This window comes from Rhinolophus hipposideros, assembly GCF_964194185.1.
Source record: "Rhinolophus hipposideros genome assembly, chromosome: 11".
In the NCBI taxonomy this organism is placed as follows: Eukaryota; Metazoa; Chordata; class Mammalia; order Chiroptera; family Rhinolophidae; genus Rhinolophus; species Rhinolophus hipposideros.
In genome coordinates, this window is record NC_138057.1 from 26,928,075 (window position 1) to 26,940,451 (window position 12,377).

Below are 12,377 nucleotides of genomic sequence, written 5' to 3' on the forward strand. Positions count from 1 at the left end.
CTGATTCAGAATACCTTATCTTCTAATGACTTATAAAACTCAAATTTAAATGATTTTTTTATTGTTATTTACCCTGGTTTTGTTTAGGAAATATCTGGTAGTAGCATATATTTGTAGTTAGAACTCTAATGACTAAATTATCAGAATTACATTGAAATCATATAGTCATAAACTTCATATAAGGAGATAAGTTAACAATTATGCACCCAGTGTTTTTCTATAGACTGTATAATTCTCATTCTGTGCTTGCAAATCATAGGTTTTAGGAAAGGAAAAGTACAGTGATTCATAGGAGTTAGACTAAGGTTTTTTACATTCCCTAATGAAATCTCCATAATGTAATATCAACAGAGTACAGATATGTACCTCTATAATGAGAATTAAAAGTGCTAAATATTAAAATATTAAAAGAAAAACATATATTTTTAAATGGTCAATCATTTATGTACTCACAGTAGAAGCTATTTCTTTTCTACTTCAAAATCTTTTTAATTTGAATTATTAAATACTAAAATTTTAGTGGGCCATTCAATTTGATGGAAAAATATCTTAATTTTTAATAAGCTTTTCCTGGAGCACAATTCTGAATCACTTAACTGAATTTAAAAAGACAATATGTGTGTGCAAAGCATTAAAAAACCACATGTTTGAAATTTCTGGCACCATTCAGTTATCATTTTGTTCCTTTTATGAATGGAAATAATTTTTGTCAAGAGAGACACAATGTGCAAAATGGAATGAATCTTTACAAATTTAATTACAGTGGGACAATCTGGAACTATTTAGGAAATACATAAAAATGTTCTTCAAATTTTACTTTTGCAGTTTTTCAAACGAAGTGAAACATTAATTTTACCATTTTTTACTATTTAATATATACAGCAGGAAATCAGGAGAGATGACAAATAGTAGAGGTATTATGATACTCCGCTTAGAGTATTATAAAAATATGCACAGAGTAATTACTCTCATTTAGCTTCTTTTGTAAATTCTGTATAGATTCTACTGGAAGCAATGGGCACTCTTTAAAAAGAAAAAAAAATACCGCCCTACTCTCAGAATATATTAAAATATATTTTAAAATTATTTTTATTTAAAATATATAATTCTGGTAATGAAAATAAATCATTATATTTTAGAAATTACAGACATTTAAAAAGTTATAATTGTTCTAGTTATTATAGTACATATTATTTTTTCTTTCATATATAATGCAATACTAGGATAGATGGATCCTTGGATACCCCCAATTATATATATATACATATATATACATATACACATAAACACATATATACACACACATGACTTTTACATTTTAATTAACATTATAACAGAATATATTTATTTCTTTAAATATTATTTGAGAAAATACATATTTACCACTAAATAGAAATGTTAGTGTTCAACTGCAATTTTCTATAGTATTATTTCTCCTGTTTCTGTTGTATTTTGCTTTCTAATTCTGATATTATTATTTTTGTACTTTTTACAATTTAAATTTTACATATTTCTCTTTCTATGTCTCCCTCCTTTTCAAAAAGACAATTTAAAAATATACAGTTATCTGCTTTCACTCTTCTGTTTTCACTGTAGTTTCAAAAGAACCATGTTTTCATACAAAACAGATTGCAGATGTTTGTAAGATTGTTTCTATTTTCTGTTTATCTTTGGACCTTGTTTCAAGCAATAACTTCCTCTGTATTCCTTCCATCATTTTTGAAAAATCTTGTTACTCATTTTTAAAAGAGCATTTTGGTATCTGGGGCTACAAATTTTCTTTGCTCCTTTTACTCATTAATCCTGCTGCCACCAACTACAAACAGGAGGAATTCTGTTCCCTTGTTTTAACATCTAGCAATGTTGCTTGCATATTCATGATACTTTCCATCTCATGCCATTTTCCAGATTCCTTTATTGCCACAGAATTGATCCTTAACTTGAGGAATCTGAGGATTTTAGTGAGTTTCTTTAGTGAGTATAGTCCCTGCTTATTTTCCTTAACACTGATATAGTTTGAAGGATCAAAGTTCAAATGAGCCACATACGAGGTGTGATCAAACCATAGAGTGGATATTTAAATTAAAAAAAAAAAATTACACTGAAAAACACATTGCCATTAATATGCCTCAGAATACTGTCCCTCACACTGAACATACTTATCCCATTGTTAATGTCACTTTCTGAAGATGTTCTGGAAGTCCTCTTTTGTGTGTGTCTTTAGTTGCGCTGTCGTGGCTGCCTCCATATCCTGAATCATTTTGAGTTTGGGGAAGAGCCAGAAGTCTCACATGCCAGACCTGGTGAATAAAGTAGATGTGAACACACTGTAATGTTTTTATTTGAGTGAAGTTGCTGTATACCAGAAGCAATTTGTAACACAGAGCATTGTCATGATGGAGGATTGTTTACGGGCACACTTTAAAACACACCTCCCAATTGTAGCTCACACCCGACTGACTGTACTGAACAAGTTGAAACTTGTCAAACACTGTTACTGAGGTTCATTGCAGTGCCTCCCTTATTGGGATCCCTGCCCCTCTGTTGGATGGCACTTGGCAGTAGCATTCACTGTATTTTGTGATCACACCTCGAATATCTTCTTTTTCTGTAATCCCATCAACATACTTTACTGACTGTGAATTTCTTCTAATTTTTGGTAGTCAAGAGAAACCTTTCTAAATTTCCAGAGGTTTTGTAGAATTTTCTTAATATAGTATTTTGTTGACAATTTCAGTTAGGAATTTTGGTAGGCTGAGGATATAGACATCTTGCTGACATGTATATTTATTTGAATATGCTGTATTAAAATGTTTTATTTTATATATTTTATTTTAAGTTTTAAATTTCATTAAATTTATTGGAGTAACAATGGTTAGTGAAGTAGTATAGATTTCAAGTGTACATTTTTCTATAATGCATCATCTTTACATTGCATTGTGTGTTCTTTTTTAAACATTTTTATTAGTTTCAGGAATACAAAACAATGTAATAGACATTTATCGTTTATATCCCTCATACAGTGATAACCCCTCTTCCCCCATCTACTACCCTTCTGACATCACATACAGCCATTACATTTACACTGTCTCTATTCCTAATGCTGTACTCCGCTTCTTGTAAATATATATATTTACAATGTACAAATATATACATTGTTTTATATATATATAAAATTGTAGTTGGCATTCATTATTGTTCAGCTTCAGCTTCAGGTGTACAGTGAAGTGATCAGACATCTACATCATCTCTGAGGTGGTCTCCCCATTGAGACAAGTGTCCATCAGATACCCTACAAAATCTTTACAACGTTATCGATTACATTCCCCAAATTGACTTTTGCATCCCCATGGCAATCCTGTGGTTACCCATTGTGCTTTCTCATCCTCTCTCCTATTATACTCACCCCACCACCCCATCTAGCAATCCTCCGTTTTTCCTCTATGTCTCTGAGACTGTTTCTGATTAGTTCATTCATTTATTCTTTTCTTTAGATTCCACACGTAAGTGAGATCTTATGGTATTTGTTTTTCTCTGTCTGACTTAGTTCACTTAGCATAATGTTCTCTAGGTCCATCCATATTGTTCCGGATAGTGAGATTTCATTCTTCTTTATGGCTTCATAATATCCATTGTATAAATACACCACAGTTTCATAAACATATATACTAAAATTGAAACGATACAGAAAAGATTAGCATGACCCCTGCACATTGTGTGTTCTTTACCCAGAGTTGGTTCTTCCATCACCATATATTTGACCCCCTTTACCCTCCTATACCAAAACCATCCCCTCCTTTACCCTCTGGTAACCACTAAACTGTTGTCTGTGTCTATGCATATTTTATTTTTGTCTTGTTCATTGGTTGCTTTCAGTTTTATATTCCACACGAGTGAAGTCATATAAGTTTCTCGCCTTGTTCTACCTTATTTCACTTAGCATGATCATCTCAAAAGCCATACATGCTTTCATAAATGACGGTATTTTATCTTTTCTTATGGCCAAGTATTATTTAATTGTATATGTGTACCACATGTTCTTTATCCAAACGTCTATGGAAGGACACTGTAGTTGTTTCCATGTCTTAGCCACCCTTAATAAAGCTTTAAAGCTAATCACATGCTCCCAGACTTGGGCATTATTTATTTAGCAATAACCCCCACCCCTAGCCCCACCCACCACACACACATCCAGTGTCTACTTTGTATACAGTAGGTTCTCACAAAATTACTTTGGCTAAATACATTGAGATTTAGTTTCCTCCTTCTCACGACACCAAAAGACACATAGATTGTGTTCAAACAAACTATATGGTGGTCCTACATTGCTTTTGGTCCTATATGTCTGTCAACTGGTCCTATATGTCTGTTAACTGGCACAGTTTTCATACAACAAAGGATAAAGAATACAGCTAATATCTTTATAGTCTGGATGAATGAATACTATTTTTTATGTATCATGTGCTTGCATATCACTTAGTAAGTAGAGACTGTGTGCTTTTGGAAAGAAAACTATCGAAGAAGCACTGATTTGACTCCTCAACAATAATGTAGCTTTCAATAATCATTCTTACATTTCTACTAGAGAGTAAAATTAACAAAAATATTTGTAGATATTTTTACTAAATAAATCAACTTTAAAATAAAGCAAGCACTTTATTAAGTAATATTTTATTAATGTTCATTATGTGTAAACATTGTCTTTTGAGGTCATGTATTATAGTTGTCATTACATATGAATTACATTATTTAATTAAAACATCAATTTAAGTAATGTATTTTTTATAATAGCATTTAGAAAAAATGCATTTAATGTAAAATATATTATCCCATTCATATTAAAATCATGCTGGTGCCTTTGAAAAATGACTTAAGGTTTTAAAATCAATTTATAGACTACATAATCTATATTTGGGTGAAAATTTTATTTTTGTTTTATATATGTAAAATGACAAAAATTCCAGCCTCCTTGTGTAAGAATTTTTAGCTGTTCAAAGAAATAAAAAGTCTAAAAAACAAAATAATTGTCTTTAATACTGGGCCCTTTAAAAGCATTGTTGGGACACCCTGATTCATATTCCTCAGTGGCACTTCTAACAAAAAGTAATGTTCTCTTTTTTACAAATTTTCCACATCTCCTAGTTGTTTGGGAGATTCCTTCTTTATAACTACCTTAAATCATATCTCTCCACTGTGTTTCCCCAAATCTCTCACCTGAGTCTTTTCATTCCCAGACTCTTTCCACTTCTTCAGTTTCTGTATATCAAAAGTCTGACATCCAGTGGGGGGTAAATGCCTTATAAAGCAGGATAAGAGAATGAGTTAAGCAAGGAAAGTATAATCTCTGTGCTCTGAGTGCTTATGGGGTGTGTGTATGTATGTGTGTCTGAGAAAGGCAAGCCTAGTGGCAGGAAGAGAGTTCAGTGGGGAATTCACAAATCCTTTTCGGTTCACACTCATATTCATGATCTATATCCTTATTATGTTCTTGTTTTTGTAGCTTAGATGAAACGCTGATGAAAATTTTAATTTTCATCATCATAATAAATAAATAAATAAATAAATAATAAAAAAGTAATACTAAGAATAGTGACAAAAACTTGTATAGATGACTCCTGACTAGGCACGTCGTTTTATCACCCTTTCTAGATTTCCTTTGAGAAGTCTTTCTTGATGCTTTTTGCCTTTTCAGTATAGCAAAAATTGTTCAATGCCTCATTTAAAGTTTGTTTCAAAATTTAACATTTTTCATAAAAATTAATGAGACAGGGCTGATGAAAAGATACACATTGTAATTTAAATGACAAAGCTCCAAATAAAAAAAAAATACACAGGCACATGTGTATGTGTGTGTGTGTGTGTGTGTGTGTGTGTGTGTTTAACATTAAAATTCTTTAAATTCTTTAATTATTATTCTTTAAATTAAAATTCTTTAAATTATGATGAGGAAGAAAGTTGCCTAGAAACAACAAGACTTTGGTCACTCATCAGTCATATAAAATTGAACATTTCACACACACTCTGTTTAGTAGTGTAAAACGGGGTAAAAGGTGAATATGCTAGGCCAAATCGTCTCATGTTTTGATATTGATAATTACATTAAAAATAGTTTTAAAGCCTATATGTACTTGTTTTGATTTACTTTAGATATCCTTCCATAACGAGGAATTAAGTTTTCAGTTTGCTTATTACTTACAGAACATAGAATGCTAAAGGTAGAATCCCATATGATTTGGTTGTTATGTTTCTTTCTTTTGCTTCTATTTTAAAAATCTACAATTTTAAATGTTGAAAATATGCAGAAAACCTGTGATAAAAATAAAGGCAACTATGACTTTTTTCCTGATACAGTATCATTGCACATGAAGGAAAGGTCAGGAATAAGTACATGGAAAACATTATCCTTCAATAAAACAGGGGGAATCTTATAAAGGTTCCAGAAAGTTGACCTCTTATTATAAAACAGAGGTAATACATTATAGAAATTCCTTCTATAGCTTTACATTACTTTTGTTCTCCTTTTGTAGGTAAGGGTAGGACATACATACACATGAATAGGTAAAACAATTATATGTAAAGGAAAGGTAGCAAATGCAGTAAGCTGTGGTAATAGAACAGACTTGTACATAATTTATCTGAAAAAAAATCATACATTTGTTTCACCTTTATAATTTTTCCTATGGTGTCATTAGATATTATGTGAAACAAAGTGATTTGTACAGTAATACAATCACAGTAATACAAAAACAATAATAATATGCAATATTATTCAAATAGAAATGTAAAATTAAAAGCCCCATTTTAAGAATTGAAAAATTGGCTCTCTGAGAAGATACTACAATTTTCTTATTGCACCGTCCCACACCTATATTCTCCATTCTGAGTGAAAAATTTCTCAATTTTGGCTAAATGATTCAGAAGACACTGAGTCAGAAAATAAGGCACGGACAGTTGTGAAAACGTTTTTAATGACATAGAATACTGGTTGAGCATAGAGACTCAGGAGGGAGACTCCCTAGGTACAATTCTCAGCTCCAATATTTAACTGCTGCATGGCCCTGGGTCAGTTAATCAATCTCATTTTACTATGCCTCAGTTTTCTTAGATATGAAATTTAAACAGTATATTGTTAATGCCTTTTAAAAACTTGGAAAGTAATACGGCTGCCTAATTTATAAAAGAAAATACGAAAATACTCAGGCTTCATAAGAAGAAAAAGTGGAGCTACATAGGTAAAAATCTTGCAGGAGATACCTTTTTCTATTAACTTTTATGGGAAAAAATGCACCAAAAACCCATAGAAACTGTTACTTATTCTCTCTCTATTTATATTTTACTTTCATGAAAGAACTTGCTGTGATCTTTGTTTTTTCTATGATTTAATTTTTTTTTGGAATGCTTGCTTAAAATAAGTTGATGAATTGCATTCTTTGTATTCCTATCTAATTGTTCTCTTTCCAAAGTATATGCATAGGGCAGTTATTTGGGTGTTATCACTAGGTCATTTTTTACATCCTCATTATTCACTTTTTCTTTTAAGAATTGGAAAAGGGGATCCATACAGGCTTCATGACTCATTTAGTTTTTTTTTTTTTTTAATTGATGAAAATTACAGTACCTTACATACCATGGTATCCTCCATCAAATAATAAATACTAGCCTTCAAAACATGTATCATTATCATTATGTATTATTATTTTGCAATCAGATAACAATCAGAAAAACTTTGAGAATTTTTTTTTGAATAACCAAGATAGTTTTACAAGTTTGATTAATCTCACTCATTGAATACACAGAGACATGACACATTTATGGAAAATATTAATTTATTGTTGTTATATTACTATATAGATCAGCTATATAATCAAAAACTTGTTTGTAGTCTGTTAAAGTTTTTTCAGTTTGAATAATTGTAATATGTTAGTACATTTATACACAATAAACATATATTAAACTTTGAAACAAGTGAATAAATTATGTATTGCTTTTTGAATACTTTAAACAAAATAAATTAGTCTGAATACTTGTAGGAAACAGAAGGCACAATGTGGAATGATTTTAGAGAGAATTTAGATAAGGGATACTTTCTAGAGGCGTGGCTGGATTATGGGAACTGGTGATGGATACTGAGTATCTTAGGTTCTAGCCATTATGGAAAGCTGAAGGGGGGAGGGACAAGATGTTATTATTAGAGGCAAGTAAGGGATGGAACTATGGAAGGGTGATGGCAAGAAAAGGCTGCATTCTTATAGCAATACAGCCACTGCCAGAAAGAACCACAATGATAATTACAGAGCAAATAGGGCAAACATGGCCCCACCTATATTAAAAAAAAAAAAAAAACATTCAATTGTTTCACTGCCCTCTTCCTATGCCTCTCACCGATCAACAATACCCAACAGAAGCCAGAGGGCAAGGGAAATCAGGTGGACACAGTTTCTAGAGGTTAAACCAAGGGCACAAAGAAAGAAAAATGTTGGATCTAGGGTTTGGGAATGAGTGCCAAATAGAAAATAGTACGCACAATAAATGTTGTAAACCTGCATATACATTATGTCAAAATCCATATTTCCAAAGCATTTAGATTTGATGTGACTTAGAATTAGCCACATGATAATATCAGTGGGATAACATCCAAACCATGAACCCACAATTATCACAAATATGACTCCAATCATTAAAACTCCTTAAACTGAGTAGAGTCAAGACATTTTTTTCATTGTGTTTTAACGTTTCCTAAGCAGCTTTCTTGGTAGGAAATCATCTATTAAAAATTGGGTAAATTAGACCCATTTAGTCAATTAGAACTCCATTCTTAGTGACCAAAGTGAAAACTGAAGGGAAAAGGATTATCCGTGTCTCATCTGAAATAAGTATGAGCAGTTTGACTCATTAAATGCATGATTTTTCCACTGTTATCAATATAAAATTGTTTCTATTTATAGTTTCTGCCAATCAGCATATGATTAAAAAGAAAAGAGGAGAAAAGGGAGAACAAATTAAAGTACACCATTTCTGCAGACTGAAGAAAAAACAAAGGTAAGTGTGAGAGAGTACGACTGACCAATCACATCTACCCATTGAGGGGTCAAAGAATAACTCTATCATTGTCTCCCTTGGAACAGGTTACTTGATCTTCCTAGATATTTTATCACACTGTTATCTATTTCTTCTCCCTTATTTTCAATTCCACAATATGTAGTGTTGTATAATTAGTAAGATTTAAAAAAAAAAAAAACATTTTATTTTGTTATTGTTATCCCCCCATGATGCTATTAATATGTTAAAACACATAATAGAATAGCAAATGATTGCTGTGGAGGTGCTATTGATGCTTTAAGTCTAATTCAAATACTGAGACAAGAAAGTACTTAATCTCCTCAGAAATACAAGTATAAAAATGGAGATTTCTTCTACTTACAGCAGGCTGTTAAAATCAATTATAATCCTAACTATAAGAAGGCTAAAGTTTTGGTAAATAAAGTTACATGATAAAATAAAGGAAACCTCAACAGAGACAAATCTTAAATGACTGATATTCAAGACTATGCTTTTACCAGGTAAGACAATTAAGTCCCCAAACTTGTTGCAATGATGCTACTTTTTTTTTAATATCAGAGGGATTATTCATTATGAATTTATACAAACTGGACAAACAGATAACCAAGTTTACTATTCGGAAGTGCTGAAAAGGCTGAGTGAAAAAGTTAGATGACCTGAACTTTTCATCGCTCTTACATCACAACAATGCACCAGCTCACAGGGCACTGTCTGTGAGGGAGTTTTTAGCCAGTAAACAAATAACTAGATTGGGACACCTCCCTACTCTCCTGATATGGACCCCAATGACTTCTTTCTTTACCAAAGGATCAAGGAAATATTGAAAGGAAGATATTTTGATGACATTCAGGACATTAAGGGTAATAGAACCACAGCTCTGATGGCCATTCCAGAAAATGAATTCCAAAATTGCTTTGAAGTGTGGACTAGGAACTGGCGTCAGTGCATAGCTTCCCAAGGGGAGTACTTTGAAGGTGACCATAGTGATATTCAGCAATATCAGGTATGTAGCACTTTTTCAAGCATGAGTTCCCAAACTTAATTGTCAGACCTTGTGTGTCCTATCCCACATTCTCGTTGTTTATTTTTTTTTCACACTTATTATAGTTTTAAACACATGGTTCACTGACAATGACCAATCCAGAGAGGTGGCTGCCTTTTAAGAGCCAATATACAACAATAATTTAAAGAAGACTTTTCCTTTTCATTTAAGAAGGAAAAATAAACCATAATATCACAGGAGGTGCAGATAGGTAGTTAGATAAAATTTTCTTAACTCGTCAGGCTTGGTTCAGTCATCCTCAGAAAAAGATATCTCTGAATCACTAATAAAGTCTCTACAATAAGCAATTAACAATTAACACTGGTGGTATTAAGTGCGGAGGAGTGCAGTAGGAAGGGGGTTGAATATAACCCTCACTCTTCCATTGTTTAAAGTCTCCTGTGTTCTCCTAGAGGGCATCAAAGGATAGTTGTATAGAACCAAGAGTAAATCCTCCCCAGGGAGCACCGTTTCTGTGAGATGCCAGCTTGGCTGAAGATAAGTTTCAAGTTGCTGAACACCCCCCTACAGCAGTAAAAAGATGTGATATCGACACACTCAGCTGCATGTTGATAAAAGCTTCCTGTGGGTTGGCAGAATGAAATCTTTATTTAAAATACACAACTATTGTCAAGGGAAAGATGGAACAGAGAATTCAGTAAAAGGGCCAAATGCTTTGCTTACTCCACCAGAAGCAGCAGAAATGGAGAAGTGGTCACATTGTCTTCGCAGCAACATCAGAAACGATGACTAACACCACCACATCAGCATCCATCTGCTCTTCCCATGGTTTCAAGATGCATTATTTCTTTTATTATTAATTATATGTGTTTCCGAGGGAGGGCAAATATATTATCACGATTAACAAGAGAGGAAATCATTTCTGCTGCCACTTGGCATTAAGTACAGCAGTGTATGTACTGAGTGAGTGATAACAGGAAACATAGCAGCAGCATTGAGCCCCAGCATCACTCAGACCAATCCGCTCCAACTCGCTCTTAGTAGTCAGAGGCTTTGTAACAAAGTTCATGTAAAACCACTATTGAACACTGACAGGAAGGAACTGAGACAGGAGAGTGTGTATTTGTGCAGAGGGAGAAGGAGGGAGGAAGGGACTGAGGAAGAGAAGGAGAGAGAGGGAGAGAGAATGAGTTAGTCATCATTTTGCACAGACAACAAAATGAGGGGGCAGGTGCTTTGCATTATTACAAAGATAGACATACACTTGCACGCATGGTATAAGTCTTTTTGGCTTATGTCCTATCATTTCCAAGAGCAGCTTTAAGTGATAATGACTGTGCGCATGTGAACCTGCTTGGATGAGTGAGCTCAGTGTTTTTAAGGAGGCTGAGTAGGGAGCCAGGCAGGGGATGGGTTCAGAAGGGTCACTCCTGAAGAGCAAAAGGACATGACAAGTAATGAAACAGGTATGGAAAGAAACAAGGGACCCTTGGAAAACATGTCACCTACATTGATTAAGCTTTAATTTTCTTTGGGAGAAAGTGACATTTCTGCTATTAGATCATGGACATATAAGGAAAGCAGAGGGCTTATGGCTTTTTGTATTCTCTCATACAATGCTTCCAGCACTTTTGACCAGAGGTTCTGTCGTATTAATACAAGGTTCTGTTGTATTAATACAACAGGATAATTATTTTGGCTTGTGTTTGTTTGTTTGTTTTAAAAGTACCAACATAATGACAATGTTCTTGTTGCCATAGCTGTATGTTGTGATAAGAGGAAAGCAACGGGTAAAGTGATAAAAGCTTTCTGCTAGGTTTCCTCCATCCTGCCCTCCCTCTTCCCCAGCAACAGCCCTTTTCTAGCTTTGCTCAGGAGTCTAAGTCCCTCATCCCTTGATTCCCAGTCTGTGATACACCACCTGAGAGGCACTGTCCACTCTGTGTTGGGGTAGTAAACAGGTGGGGAATATATCACCCCACATGCTGTCCTTGTCCTCTCCCCAGTAGGAAGGCTGGTCTCCAGCCACTCTTTCACAGGTTTTCTCCTTCGCAATCACTACCTTGGCAGAGCCCCTTATCTCTGTCCAGCCCAGCCCGGCTGCTAAGCACCCCAACTGAAAACTATATCCAGCATACAAGGTGCTCCCTTCTTCCTGCCCAAGAAGCTTCGGCTCCCCTTCTCTACCCTCACTAATACAGAAGCATGTATTGTATTGCAAATTAAATCTGTCTCTTGCATTTTTATACCCACCACCCCTAACCCTTGCTGCCAGCTTTCCCTCAAAAATAAAATAGTGAAATAAAGAAAATAA